Raw genomic sequence first — 8,129 nt, 5'->3', positions numbered from 1 at the left:
CATCATTATAGAAAATACTATTAAATTTCACCTTTGTCATTCTGGGCTTTGATAATGTGCCAGAATGAGGGTGAATTCGTGACGAGGTCACTTTGACAGTACCAACACTTGGTTGAGAATCAAAAACAAACTTTATTAGCTGGTCTACTTTACCTCGATCACTTACGACTCGTTGGGTAATATTTAAGTTATTATCTGGATCTTCAGGTATGCCAAAAACAATGACGTTTGGCATACGTTCCAGTATTAATTTGCTATTGTTTATATCATCACTCATTTGAGTGATACTCGTTTCATTATCAGCAATATTTGATGCATTTGTTGTGATTTGTGTTGTGTTGTTGCCAATTGTTGTATTTAGTGTTTGCATGTTGTTATTAACCTGACATAATTCAGCATCAATTACTGCAAATTTTTTGTTTACAGTAACTGAGAACGATTGTAAAGTCTCAACAATATTATTCAATTTTGCATCAATTGATGCAGTTTGTTGATCAAGCAACCCCTTGATCTGATCAAGAGTAACATTATTAGCCACTTGTGTACCAGAAGTTGAGTTAGATGTTGTGTTTTTACGTGGACATCCAAGAGGACGTCAGATAAAGAAATCGTTGAGCCAGACGCTTGAGACATTGTTACACTGTTGGAACTTGCTTGATGTGAGTTAAATAGCGTGAAGTTATTAGAAGTGAATAATACATCCTCAGTGAGGTCCAGAGATGTGCTGTTGGAGATCTCACTGCTGACATTGTGTATGAGTGATACAGCTGTCACAGCTGTCACATTGGTAGTAAACAAGTAGCGATGGCTAGTGTGAAAATTTAAAATTTTAATTGGTAATGTAGTACAGAATAGTAAAGTGCTGGTAATGGTAAGATTATAAACTACCCAGATAAGACAGTATGCAATATGTTCAAGCAGCCACGCCTAAAAATCACCAGGTCTTGTAGATGATGTCGATGAAATCCGATCAGGAAATGTAAGACTGTCCAAGCAGGATATGGATAATATGTTTATGAATCTTCAATCAAGTCAATATATACATATATACGGTATATATTTTTATGTAAAAAAAGTTCAGCTTTTCAAAAAAAATATTTTTTTTTTTCCAAAACATTTTTAAACTATTTAAAGTTCACTTTTTTTTCTAAAAATCAATTTTTATGGAAATGCGCATACATTGATCATTTTGAAAATATTTTTTTCGAAAAGCTTAGCAAATTTTACGTAATATATGTCTTAATGTCAATGGGATCTCCATAAAAACTCTCGCAATCATCTAAGAACCAAAAAAAAAAACCAAGAAAAAATCATTTAAAATCATGATTGTCATGATAAGTTCAATTTAAATATTGCTCATGATAACGAGGCTTAGAATCATGTTCACAGATGTTGTTTTATTGCTGATTCTTACGCGCTGAAGCTGATTATACAAGCTACCAAAATTCTACTATTTCTAATAAAGGTTAATTAACAGGTAAGTTAACTTACCGGTTTTTTTACATAAATAAACTGCTTAGAAATAATAGTCTATCAATGAGTTATCTTGTCAGGCAAAAAATAGAGCTTAGGGACGAAACTTTTGGTTGATATGATACGTATCGTTCTCCCTTAATCTTTCATTATGGCGCTTTGAATTTTTATCAAATATTATTTTCATAACACCATGCAGAGAAAGAAAATATTTTTGCTGATAAATCTTGTGTTCGTAGTTGAGTTGGTTGTGGTAGAGAAATAAAATGAGACTATGATTTTCTCAGCAGTTTATTTATGTAGAAGAACTGGTAAATTAACGTTTATTAAAAATAGTAGAATGTTATTAGCTTGTATAATCAGCTTCTGCGCATAAGAATCAGCAATAAAATAACATCCGTGAACATGATTCTAAGCCTCGTTATCATGAGCAATATTTAAATTGAACTTATCATGACAATCATGATTTTAAATGATTTTTTCTTGGATTTTTTTTTGGTTCTTAGATGATTGCGAGAGTTTTTATGGAGATCCCACTGACATTAAGACATATATTACGTAAAATGTGCTAAGCTTTTCGAAAAAAATATTTTCAAAATGAACAATGTATGCGCACTTCCATAAAAATCGATTTTTAGGAAAAAAAGTGAACTTTAAATAGTTTAAAAATGTTTTGGAAAAAAAAAAATATTTTTTTTGAAAAGCTGAACTTTTTTTACATAAAAAATGATTCATCATTGAATTTTTTTATTGCAAAAAATATTGAATAAAATCGATTAAAAAAAAATTTTTTTTGCAAAATCGTGAACTACCCCATATAATATTGGCTAAAATAAAAATAATGTTAGAAAAAATCTGAAAAAATTCACAGACATATATCTCGATATAAGCTACAAAATATATGAAACTCAAAGTGATCGCAGGTAGTGACGCACGAACCGTTGATCATAATTGGTGGACAAAGCCATATAACTCTTTCAAGTATGAAATTTATTTTTTTTATCAAATTTTAATAATTTCTTTTCTGTTCTTTTACCGATACATCATCAATATTTTTGTAGAAAAAAAAGGAAGAATGATAACAGTCGTTGATTATTCACCATTACTATAAACTATAAACTCGTTATTATGTCATTGACCCAGGTAGGAATCGACGATTGGGACAAGCTTGGATTTAAGGCTTCGAAGATTGTGTCAAGCTTGGTAAGAGCCTGGAATACTGGGTGATCGATCCTAGGTTACTCACGTAGAATTCCGATGCTCTATCACGTCAACCGCTGGGGTATTCATAAGAGACTCACAAAAAATTTTTGATATGAATGAATGTATTCGAGACTTGATACACATAGTCCCTGTAACAGCCTGGCACAATAGTTAAAACCTAATAATTCCTATTTAAAATTTCTATTTACATTCTATAGATCTAAATATTATAATTTTATTTTTAATTCAATTAATGCACAAGTCAAGTCTCGCGACAGGCTTTATAAAACGAGCTTGGCACAGGGCTCGTGTGAGGCCGGGAAAATCAAAAAAGTACAGGCTTGACATAATGCCTGATGAATCTAAATAAATATGTCATGTTTACGCTTGGTATACCGAACTGGTGTCACGCTTGGTACAAGCTTGAAACACAGTCTTGAATTACAAGCTTGTGTCAAACTTAAAATCTAATCTTGAGACAAGCTTTGTCAAAGACTAATTTTCAAGGCCTTGTGGAAGCCTACGGTCAGACCATCGTATCAGGCTTGACACAAACTTGGGACACAAGGGTGGTAATCAAGCTTGTACCAAGCCTGTTACAATCGTTACGGCTGGGCGATTCCTACCTGGGGAACATTATCCAGTAGATAACGTACTTTATAAATAGACCTATTTAAGAAATCATTTATTCATAGTCACAAAATTTTCATTAATATATAATTACAACAAAAAATCCAAACTCAAAAAACAAAACAAATATATGATAGAAAAATTATAAAACAAATTTCATGGTTACAGTACATTAAAATTTACATCGATAACGTCTATATTGCAATCTTAGTGCTGATGTAATTACGTATTTTTTACAGTGATACTTAAGTACTGACTTATTCAGTTTCATCAGGCAATATAAAGATATTCGTAGCGACCAAATTTTATGACTGATTTAAAATTTTTTTTTCATGGAAAAAAATAATGACTGCAACAGAATTCGATCTCTCGAAAGTAGTATATAAAGGAGAGTTATGGGACACCCCCCCGCTGTACTCCCCTTTCCCCGCGGAACCCGCGACTCCCGCTGTGATTCGCGGGTGATTTCCTGGAATCCGCGAGACCTCGCCCCAAGGGGTCCGCGAATTAATTAATTAGGTCAAATCACCGCAGGGGGTCCTTGAATTAATTAATTAGGTCAATTAATTAATTAGGTCAAATCGCCATGGGGGGGGGCGATTTTTTGTAAGACGCCATATTGGTTTTTCTATAAGACGCCATATTGGTTTTTTCTAAAAGACGCCATTTTAAATTTTTGAAATTTTGAAATTCCCGGGTCCCATTTTTCATACGACGCCATATTGTTTTTTTCCGTCTGTCGCCATATTGGATTTTTTTTTCAACGCCTTATTTGTTTTTTCGCAAGACGCCATATTGAATTTTTTTAAATGTCATCTTTGGTTTTTAAAAGACGTCATCTTGTGTTATTATTATTATTAATGGAAAAAAAAATATTTTCCCTAACCGGGATTTGAACTCAGACCTTTGGCATGAGAGTTTGGCACGCTATCCTCTGAAACAAACAAGAGATTATGCTATTCCCTGTCGGTAAAAGAATATTTCTTCAAATATTATTTAATGAAAAACTAAATTGCCTTCGATAGCTCAGTTGGTAGAAGCGATGGACTGTAATTGGTTTGATTAAAATATGAGAGACATCCAGAGGTCGCTGGTTCGAATCCGGCTCGAAGGAATATTTTTTTCTATTTTATATAAAAACAATGTTGATGGAATTTGGAAAAAAAAAAAAATGTCTTGATAATGGTTTGAACTGAGGACCAATCATTTTATAGGTTGGAACCTTAGCTCTTGCATCATCAAGACAAATTACAGAAAGTATTGTAAATAATTCCATTATTTCATCATCTATTTGATGTTTATAAAATAAGTTGTGGAGGGGGTAAATAGGAAGTGGAAGGGATAAAAAAGGGGGGAGTGGATATCCAGAGGTATAAAAGGAATATCATCAGTTCAGAACTGGTCACTATACAGTTGAGTTGAGTTGAGTTGAGTTGATATATTAGAACAAAATGTCAGCATTCATTGATTTTCAAGGATTTCAAGAACCTCAAGGTTTATTTGTTGTAAAAGAGTTAGTTATCCAACCTATAAATTCGAGATCTTCACCAACTATAAAAATATTCAAACCACCTTGTGAAAAATCACATCTAACAGAAGAATATAAAAAAACTGTGAATAATTGTGAAAACAATTATCATAGGATATCTTGGGAAGCTGGTTGTGATCAATATAATAACGTATCAACAATAATCATTGAAGAATTAGTTGGAAAGTTTAATTATTTATTTGTCAAAGGTGAAGATAGAAAAAAATCGTAAACATTTATTCAACGTCTTAATCCAATGACAATTTTCAATTCGGAAGACCTAGAATGACCAGATATAAAAATATTAGAGATGGAACATCCAGCAATACGACATGTGAATTCACATCCTTTATGCAGTTCTTACAAATGTGCATATGAAAATGCACAGAGATACAAATACTGGTATATTAAAAAATTTTCAACAAGAGCCAACATGAAAAAATCCATTTTACATTTTTGTGCAGTTGAAAATATAACTGACTTGAAACAAAAAGATATTGCAGCACTTCCAGTGATGGCTATTATAAAATTTGCATCACATCAAATTGATGAAATTTGGGAAAAATTATCAGTAGAACAACGTTCAAATCCAACAATTTCAAAATTAAAACGATGTAAAAAACATCCAATACAAAATGATTGTGAAGATGAAGTTGGAATATCTTATTATGTACTAGAAAAAGATTGTTTAAAATGTAAAGAAGGAACTGATAATGGAGAATTAAATTTTATTAATGAATAAATGATGCAAAACCAAATTTTTAAAAGTTGTTAATTTTTTCAGAATTATCCTTCCTTCTTTTAAATATAAGATATAAAAAAAAGATTTAGTTTGTATAATAAAATAATAGAAACAAGTTTCAACAAGTTTTAACATGTTTGAACAGGAAAAAAAAAAATACTGACTAGATTTCATCGTTATAAAAATTGATGAATCATCTGATTACAATGGATTAAATTTTAGAAAATATACTGAAACATGTTCAAACAGGAATTATTAGCTTTTCTCAAAAGAATATTTTTCACATCTATTGTTATAAATTTCAGAAAAAAGATTAAAGGATTAAAAGATTAAGAGATTAGAATAATAGAAAGTAAAAACTATTTTCTAAGAAGAAAAAAATTTTAGTCGGGATAAGCATCACCTGGTTTTCCTTCCCCCACAAAATATCAACCAATCACAACGTTCCCCCACTGTTAAAAAACTTATAGTAGGGATAATCATAACCTGTTTTTCCCTTCTCCCACAAAATATTAACCAATCACAACGTTCCCCCACTCTTAGTGAAAAGAGGAAAGGGAACTTTTTCGTTTGTGGGGGACCTGAGATTTTGGTATATATTCTCGTGCACAGAGACTAAGCATCACTCATCGTTCAGTCCATCAGCTGTAGTGCGCCCAGTCTTAGAAACCAACAAGTAAGTTTTACCATATATTTATAAATTTTTATTAACTTATCAATACTTTCAATGTTTTTCAATTATTTTGTTAACTAAAAAATAACCATTTACAGATATTAAAAATAGGTTTTGCAAAAGCAAAAAAACTTCAAAAAGCTAACGAACGCAAATCATTGAAACATTTGAAAAGAAAAGTAGTTTATAAAATTACTAAAGTAGCGAGATTTCCAACATCAAAGTATGGTCCAGCGCTAACAGTTGAAATCAACAATGAAAATTATGCATATCTACCAAAAAAATTTGCTACACATTTTAATCAAGATGATCAAGAATTTAAGGAGCTAGAAAATGCTGTCAAGAAAGGAACACTAACCATGGTTTTTGATGGTGAAAATAACCAAGATGTAATATTAGATGATAGTACATATGATCTACGTGATTTCGATGATGATGAGGAAATGTGAATAAATAAATAAATAAATACACTAAATCAAATTATTTTCGTTTGTTTTTTATTTGATTAAAACCATAGGTTACAATTAATTTATGTTAACTTATGTACTATTCCACTTATTGGTCTATATTCAATTATTTTATCATGTAAAATTAAGCAATATGCTGTCGTTCCTTGAGGAAAATTTTCTTTTGATTCAAATTCCAAGCGTACATCTACAGCACCAGTCTTCAAAAACTCATTTTGTTTACTACAATCAATAACAATTAATGGAGATTTTTTAATAAAATTATCTTTTGTTACTAAATCTATTTTTGAGCCATAGTAAGACTCTGCAAAATTAGCATACATATCATATAATAAAGCAAATTGATTTTTTTCAATATCAAGATTCAAATTCCCATATGGAAAAATATGAGAATTAAGATAAAGTTTAACATTTGTTATTTTACAATGATCAAAATGTGTTACATCTTTTTGCCAATCATTTTTTCTATTTGATTGAAAACCAAGAATAACATAACGTGGCTTTTCCAGTTAAGTTACAGTTTTCTCTGTCCATATATGATGAGTTGTTTGTGGCAGCAATGGATACTCATATAAGTCCCACGATCTTAATCCAATAGAAATGACAGGATCTTTTTGTATATATTTCATTATATCAATTTTATTTTTGTTTGATAACATTATATATGGTACAAGCCATTCAATTTTTGTAAGTTTTAAATCAAATTCTGGCATATCAGGAACTCTCTCATTATCTCGTACGATCGCATTCAAATTTGAACGTGATCGTATCATAATGAGTTCATGTTTCGCATTGACAATTATTTTTTGATAATCTTCAGCAAAGCCAAAAATCATATTTAATGGAACGCATATATCAAAATATCCATCATCATTCATCAATTTCATACCATTTTGATTTATCCACCCTGCATTTTCATAATTCATTCTTGAACTTAATGATAAATAATTTTTCATTGTAGATGTTATACCAACATTCTTTGATTTATCAATTAAAACTCCATTTAATTCATAACGCATTTCATCAAACAAAAAACACATAGCATTATTTACTAACGTTAAAGAAAAAATATGGGCAAGTGGATCTTCTGCATTTGCAGCAGCATGTTGTTGCGTTAATTTTCCACTCATACGTATATAGCTTTTTGATGGTAGAACAAACAAATCTTGATTCTGTATTGATATTCTTATTTCATCACTATTATCGAAGCTGGTTGATCCAAATGACTGATGAGCATGTAGCTCATAGTTGGATATTTCATTGTTAAATTGAACTGGCGCGTTTATATCGAAAATATTTTCATCACTCATTTTGACGTGTAAAACAATTAAGACAAGTTATATTTATCCAATTAAAGTTCCAAAATTTTTTCTTACTTTTAGACCTAGACTCTGCAGGTAATTTATATTCTGA

At 30.8% G+C, this 8,129-nt stretch overlaps 1 non-coding gene across 1 annotated transcript; it reads left to right on the top strand.

Moving 5' to 3' along the window:
* The first annotated feature begins 4,321 nt into the window (after positions 1-4,321).
* On the top strand, positions 4,322-4,420 carry Trnay-gua. Its single transcript has 2 exons — positions 4,322-4,359; positions 4,385-4,420. It is a non-coding gene; the product is annotated as a tRNA-Tyr (tRNA).
* Positions 4,421-8,129: the final 3,709 nt, after the last annotated feature.

The sequence above is a fragment of the Aphidius gifuensis genome, linkage group LG1 (genome assembly GCF_014905175.1).
Source record: "Aphidius gifuensis isolate YNYX2018 linkage group LG1, ASM1490517v1, whole genome shotgun sequence".
Taxonomy (NCBI): Eukaryota; Metazoa; Arthropoda; class Insecta; order Hymenoptera; family Braconidae; genus Aphidius; species Aphidius gifuensis.
This window is presented reverse-complemented; position numbering and strand designations above follow the sequence as displayed.